Source organism: Pelodiscus sinensis, unplaced genomic scaffold (assembly GCF_049634645.1).
Source record: "Pelodiscus sinensis isolate JC-2024 unplaced genomic scaffold, ASM4963464v1 ctg37, whole genome shotgun sequence".
In the NCBI taxonomy this organism is placed as follows: Eukaryota; Metazoa; Chordata; order Testudines; family Trionychidae; genus Pelodiscus; species Pelodiscus sinensis.
The window spans coordinates 1,327,718-1,334,892 of NW_027465869.1; positions in this window are offsets into that span (position 1 = coordinate 1,327,718).

Genomic DNA, 7,175 nt, shown 5'->3' on the forward strand with positions numbered 1-7,175 from the left:
GTAGTAGTGGGATCCTGCCCTTAGCAAGTCCTGGGCTTACAATTCACATGCTTATCTCACTAATAGGTATCAATTGATCAGCCTGTACTGAATATGGCTTGACAATTTGCCATCACTCAAAACACATTACAGTCAGAGAGGATGATAAATATACCATTTATTCACCATTATGTACAAAGTCCAACATGTCCAAGGAGGCAAGAAAACAAAACTGGTGAATACAGAAAAAACATTACAGCCTCTCTCCGACTTACAGACCAAACACTTGGCTGTAACTCGATCAGTTTGTAACTTGGACCCCATTGAGTTACACGTGACCGCGCTGTTTGTAAGCGCGGGTCACATTCGTAACACGGGGACAGCCTTTACGACTGCTCCATGGGAGCTTTGGTCGTAAGTGCGAACGGTCGTAACTCGACCATTTGCAACTCGGGGAGCAGCTGTACTGCAAAAAATAGACTGATAGCAAGAAGCTTTTGTACAATGTGCAGTAAGATGCACACCTTAATCCCGCTCAGTGTTTGACTGACTCTAATTCAACCTAAGTTTTGTCAGAGTAGGGTATGAGGCCCAGATCTTCAAAGGTATTTAGACTAATTTCCATTGAAACCAATGGGAGCCAGGAATCTCAATACCTGGGAGGATCTGAGCAAGGACGGCAGAATTTGATGCAACAACAATATGCATTTCTAGAGAGATTTTCCTTTTTAAATAATTTTACTAACTCTCTGATTCAAATATAAGCCATTATTAGCCAATAATTATATTTTTTCTATCCCTATTAGAGCACAGACAAATAGGAGAGTGGAAATAACCTGATTTATTTAAAAGATTTTAACCAGGTTCTTTCATGGAAAAAAATTAAAGATCCAGCATTGTACAGATCACTCTGCTGAGATGTGAGCCAAATGACTTAAAGCAGAATTCCAATATTACTTCTCTTTTTTGAAAGTTTTCTCACAAACTCCTCAAAATATCTGCCTCCACCTAGTGGTGTGGGTTTGTTATTTATATTCCCTGTTGTAGAAATACATCAAATTATACTCCGCATGATTCTATGATTCTATCTGTAGGGACAGGGACAGGGATAATCCTGGGAAGAGGCTCTTTTTTCCTTCACTACTCTATAGAGGTTCTTATACTGCTTGTTGTCAGCAAGACATGAGAAGTCATTCTTCCACTCTACTCTGCGCTGGTTAGGCCTCAGTTGGAGTATTGTGTCCAGTTCTGGGCACCACATTTCAAGAAAGATGTGGAGAAACTGGAGAGGGTCCAGAGAAGAGCAACAAGACTCATTAAAGGTCTAGAGAACATGACCTATGAAGGAAAGCTGAAAGAATTGGGTTTGTTTAGTTTAGAAAAGAGAAGACTGAGGGGGAACATGATAGCCGTTTTCAGGTATCTAAAAGGGTGTCATAAGGAGGAGGGAGAAAACTTGTTCATCTTGGCCTCTGAGGATAGAACAAGAAGCAATGGGCTTAAACTGCAGCAAGGGAGATTTAGGTTGGACATTAGGAAAAAGTTCCTAACTATCAGGGTAGTCAAACACTAGGGCTGTGTCTAGAATGCATCCTTTTTCCGTAAAAGGGACGCAAATTAGACACATCGCAATTGCAAATGAGGTGGGGATTTAAATCCCCCCTGCTTCATTTGCATAAACACGGCTGCTGCTTTTTTCCGGCTCGGCGCTTTGCCGGAAAAAAGCGCCAGTCTAGACGCGGATCTTTCGGAAAATAAAGCCTTTTCCAAAAGATCCCTTATACCTCTTAAAAAAAGGAATAAGGGATCTTTCGGAAAAGGCTTTATTTTCCGAAAGATCCCCGTCTAGACTGGCGCTTTTTCCGGCAAAGCTCTGAGCCAGAAAAAAGCGGCAGCCATGTTTATGCAAATGAAGCGGGGGATTTAAATCCTCGCTTCATTTGCAATTGCGATGTGTCTAATTTGCATCCCTTTTACAAAAAAAGGATGCAGTCTAGACACAGCCTGGAAGAAATTGCCCAGGGAGGTTGTGGAATCCCCATCTCTGGAGATATTTAAGAGTAGGTTAAATGAATGTCTATCAGGGATGGTCTAGACAGTATTTGGTCTTTCCAAGAGGGTAGGGGCCTGGATTCGATGACCTCTCGCGGTCCCTTCCAGTCCTAGTATTCTAGGATTTTATGATTCTTTTCATCCATAAACATTTTTACAGACAAAGGGAACGTGATGCAATTGACCTGGCCTTGGGATCCCCTCCTGGAGGCCCTATGGTCTGACCATACCCTAGAGACACAATAGAAAAGTCCTCCAGACAGACTGGAGTGGCTGTGGGAGAAGCAACCAATCAGGGCCAGGAAAGTCCTATAAAAGCAGCGGAAAGACCAGTATCAGTCAGTGTCTCTGGAGGCCACAAGGTATGCAGAACCAGGAGACAGGCTGCCTGAGAGAGTGGCAGCACTGCAGACAGCTCCTTGGCTATGTCTAGACTGCAGGCTTCTTTCGAAAGAGCCTCTTTCGAAAGAGCGCGTCTAGACTACAATACGCGGATCGAAAAATCGATCCGCTTTTTCGAAAAAGAGAATTCAGACTGCTGGACGCTCTTTCGAAATTGAAAGCCACCCGGAACTGCTTCTGCCAGGGCATGGGGGCAGCATTTCCTTCCGGGTGCTGCCTGCCTGCCCTTTGCAGAGACGCGTGGTGAGAGGGACACTCCTGAACACCCGTTGCTCTGCTCCTGCAGCTGCCTTTGCTGTCCCTCGAGGAAGTAAGCAAGGCATTGCAGTGCTGCTTTGGAGTGCTCAGCTTCCTGGGACACCCCAGCAGCTTTTTTCTTTTGAGGTTTTTCGCTTTGAGACCCTTTTTTTTGGCATGGAGCCAGAGCTGCCCCTGGGCAGGCGATGGCCCCACACCACCATACTGCAGCTGTTGCTGCATCTGCATGACACTGTCATGAGGCTACTTCCCGAGCTGGACCCAGACCAGAGGTACGAGGGGCTCCTCCGTCAAGCAGCCGCACTGCCCTTGCCTCCAAACTTTTTCGTGGACAGGCGTGTTTGGAGGTTTGACACCAGCTCTGACTGGTGGGACCGGCTCGTGATGGAGATCTGGGATGACCGAGACTGGCTACGCAATTTCCGGATGCGAAAGACCACTTTCCAGGAGCTGTGTACCTGGCTCGCCCCTGCTCTGCAACGGCAAGACACCCACCTGCGGCCCGCCATCCCCCTGGAAAAGAGGATCGCCATTGCCCTCTGGAAGCTGGCAACCCCCGACAGCTACCGCTCCGTGGGACACCAATTTGGCGTGGGCAGGTCTACCGTAGGATCCATCCTGATGGAGGTAAGTCATTGTCTGGGGACAGTCACAGTTTGGGGTGGGGGGAAGGGAGACTGTCAGGAAGGGCCAAGTGGAATGGGAGTGGGAGGGAGCTCCTCCACTCACCCTGAATTGTTGGGGGGGGGGGGTTCTGAGGAGGGGATTCCCGGGGTGTTTGAGAGGGAAGGTGGGCGGTGGGTTCTCCTCCTAAGAGATAAGGCACCCCTTCTAACATTTTGTTGTCTGTCTCGTTCTGCAGGTGGTGAGGGCCATCAATTCAGAGCTGCTCAACAGGCTCATCTGTCTACCAGATCTGGACAGCGTCATGGCCGGCTTTGCTGCCCTCGGCTTCCTGAATTGCGGAGGAGCGCTCGATGGGACACACATTGCAATCCGTGCACCGCCCCATCGAGCAGCCCAATTCATCAACAGAAAGGGCTACTTTTCTATGGTCCTCCAGGCCCTGGTCGACCATCGTGGCCAGTTTTCGGACATTTGTGTTGGGTGGTCAGAGCGGGCACACGATGCCCGCATCTTCAGGAACTCGTACCTCTACCGGAGGCTTCAGGCAGGAACATTTTTCCCGCATCGTGAGTTTGCAGTTGGGGATGTGCACATGCCGGTGTGCATAGTGGCTGATGCCGCCTATCCCCTGATGCCGTGGCTGATGAAGCCCTACACCGGCCACCTGGATGCGAGCAAGGAGCAGTTTAATGCTCACCTTAACCAGGTTCGCAACCAGGTGGAATGTGCGTTCGGACGTTTAAAAGGCAGATTCCGGTGCTTGCTCACACGCCTCGACATGGGGGAGAGCAACATCCCTGAGGTGGTGGCCGCGTGTTGCGTTCTCCATAACCTGGTGGAGAGGAAAGGGGATGCCTTCCTACCAGGGTGGGGTAGAGGTGCTGATGGCCAGGTGAGGCACTTTGCCCAGCCCCGGACAGCTGCCATCCGCCAGGCTCACCGGTCTGCTGTTGGCATCCGGGAGGCCCTCCGGGAGCAATTCTCCAGTGGAGGCAACTGACTCTACTTAGGGGCTTCTGCCTGGGGACTGGGCCCTGGCCCAATAGAAGCTTCCCTCCACAACCCATCTCCTGACCCTGTTTGGACACATCAGTAACACCAGGGTGTGTTGCAAAATAAAATGTTATGTTTAATGTTTGTACATATTCTCAAACAATAGTATAAATGTAGCAAACATAACACATTTTTTTTTCATTTTTGTTGTTGAAAACACTATTTACAATAAAGAAACATTTTGTTGAACCCTTTGTTTGTGCTTTAACTGGGGTGATGGGGGTGCTTGAAACCTGGAGGGGGGAAGGGGACTGGAAACCTGGAGGGGGGAAGGGGATCAGGTTGCACGGTGCTTGCCAGATTTCCCTCTCCTGCCTGGGCCTCGTGTTTGGGGTGCTCCACGGCTACGGGATCGGGTGGTGCACCTGTCGGTTGGCTGGCTGGGGTGCTCTTGGGACGTGGAAGCCTGGGGGAGAGGAGGGCCAGGGGGAGAGAGGGGCTGGGGAGCTGGGGGGGCTGGGGGAGAGGGAGGTCCAAGGAGGGAAAGGGATTCTGTTGTGGAAGGGGGGTTTAGTGGGGTGGGGTCATGGGGTGCTGGAGGAGCAGGACCAGGCACAGGAGCAGGCAAGCCTCAGACCTCCCTGAGAGTGGCACACAGGGACGTGCGCTGCAGGACCAGCTCGTCCATGAGCCGGTCACGCCAGCGATCCTCTGCCTCCGCCCTCTCTCTGAGGATGGAGTTCAGCTCCTGCACGGCCTCCACGTGCTGCCTGAGGATGTCTGCATAGACACGCCTGTGTCTGCGGCTCCCATGTCCCCGAGATGGAGATGGAGGTGGGGCTGGGGTGCTCTTCCACGGCTGGTCCGGCTGTGGAGGAAAAGAAGAACACACAATCAGTCCTAAAAACTGGACTCTGTAGCACTTAAAATACTAACAGGATGGTTTATTAGGGGATGAGCTTTCGTGGGCCAGACCCACTTCCTCAGATCAGAGTAACACGGCTACATTTCTTTCACAATCAGTCATGTGTGCAACAGCTGTCCAAAAGGGCATGCCCTCTCCCTTGAGACAGGGGAATCAGACATTCTGAAGGTTACACTGTGTGTGTGTGACCTGGGCATCAGCCTGAGCATGACAGGTTTCCCTTGTGCATCACCCACTGTGCACCCACCTACCTCCCCCCCCCCGGGTGTGACACAACCTCACTGCACTCACCTGCTGCTTCCTCTCCTGCGCCAGATGACGCCTGGGAGGCCTCTGGGGTCTGGGTGACTGGCTCCAGGGTGAGGGTCGCCGTCTCCTCACTGTCCTCCTCCTCTGGGACCATGTCCCCGTCTCCAGACTGCTCTGGGTCCTGCTCGGGAGCGTCCACCATGGGGTCTGCCAATCCAGACTGTACGAACCGCCGTGGTGTGCGTGCTTCTCCACTGCCACCCAGGATCTGGTTCAGCTCGGGGTAGTAGGGGCAGTAGTGGGGGGCTGCCCCAGAACGGGAGCTCTCCTCCCTGGCTTTGATGTACCCCTGGCGCAGCTCTTTTACTTTGGAGCGCACCTGGTCCTGGGTGCGGGGGTAGTGGCCCTTCTGGGCCAGGGCTTCAGCCATGCGGCCATAAATATCTGCGTTTCGCCGCCGGCTTTTGAGGGCCTGTAAGGCCTCCTCCTCTCCCCAGAGCTCCAGCAGGCTCTTGATCTCTGCGCCAGACCAGGATGGTGCCCGGCGTTTGGAGCCCTTGGCTGGGTCCCCAGAAGGCTCTCTGGAAGGGCCAGGACGCTCTTGGGGCTGGGACATGCTGCAGCAAAGTAGCCGTGTGCTCTGGCTCCTTCTCTGCAACAAGTGGCTGTGAGGGTGCCTGTCCTTTAAGGAATGGCTGCAGCCAGGAACCACAGACATGCAACCCATGGCCCAGATTGTCCACCAGGGCTTCTTCCTGGAGGCCAATACTTTCGAAAAAAAGGGCTCCCCCCGTCCACACTCACTTACTTTCGACGGATCTCCCTCGAAAAAGGCGTTCTTCCTCGTAGAATTAGGTGTACCACCGTCGAAAGAAAAGCCGCATTCTTTCGATTTACTTTCGAAAGAACGCGGCTTGAGTCTGTACGCAGGGGAAGTTCTTTCAAAAAAAGGCTACTTTTTTCGAAAAAAACCCTGAGTCTGGACACAGCTCTTGTGAAGAGCTATTGGCGAGTGCTGGACTGTGATGGGACTTTGAAATAAAGCCCTGAGGTAAGGGCAAAAATGCTGTATTTTGGTGGGGTAGCTCTGGGGTCACCACTCTCTTTGAGTGGGGAACAAACTTGAAAGGACATAAGAGAGCTAACCAAGATAGGCTCCGATTAGATGTGTACCCTGGAAGGGGTTTTGATGAGCACACACAATGAGTGAGACTCGGCCAGAGACTGTGTCACCGAAGTCAGACAAGAGAGTGCAGGCACATGTGCTTAGCCAGAAGGGGTACTCAAGAGAGGTGAATGCTGCTCTGTTACAGAGAGCAGTCCAATATTGTCATTAATTCCTGTTCATGGCTTGTTCCTTCATTAAAACCCTTCAGTTTTGGCTTCAGTTGTGTCTCTGCATATGATGTCCTTTGTGGACCCCGGGTGAGGTGAAGGGACATGGCTTCGCGCATAAGGGGTGTGGCACTTCCTCCCTCCGAGCTACCCAAAGTGCGTGGTGCTCCAGCAGCAATTGATAGGGTCTTGGGCTCTGGCTGCTGCTGCATTAGCAGCAGCCCTTATTGGAAAACTTGAGAGCCCCAAGCCCTCTCTATCTCTTCCCCCAAATCCCACTCCTGCTTCACCCCACTGGGTACTGAGACTAGGGCCAGGACACTCTGCTTCCCGGCCACCACCATAGTGAAGTAGA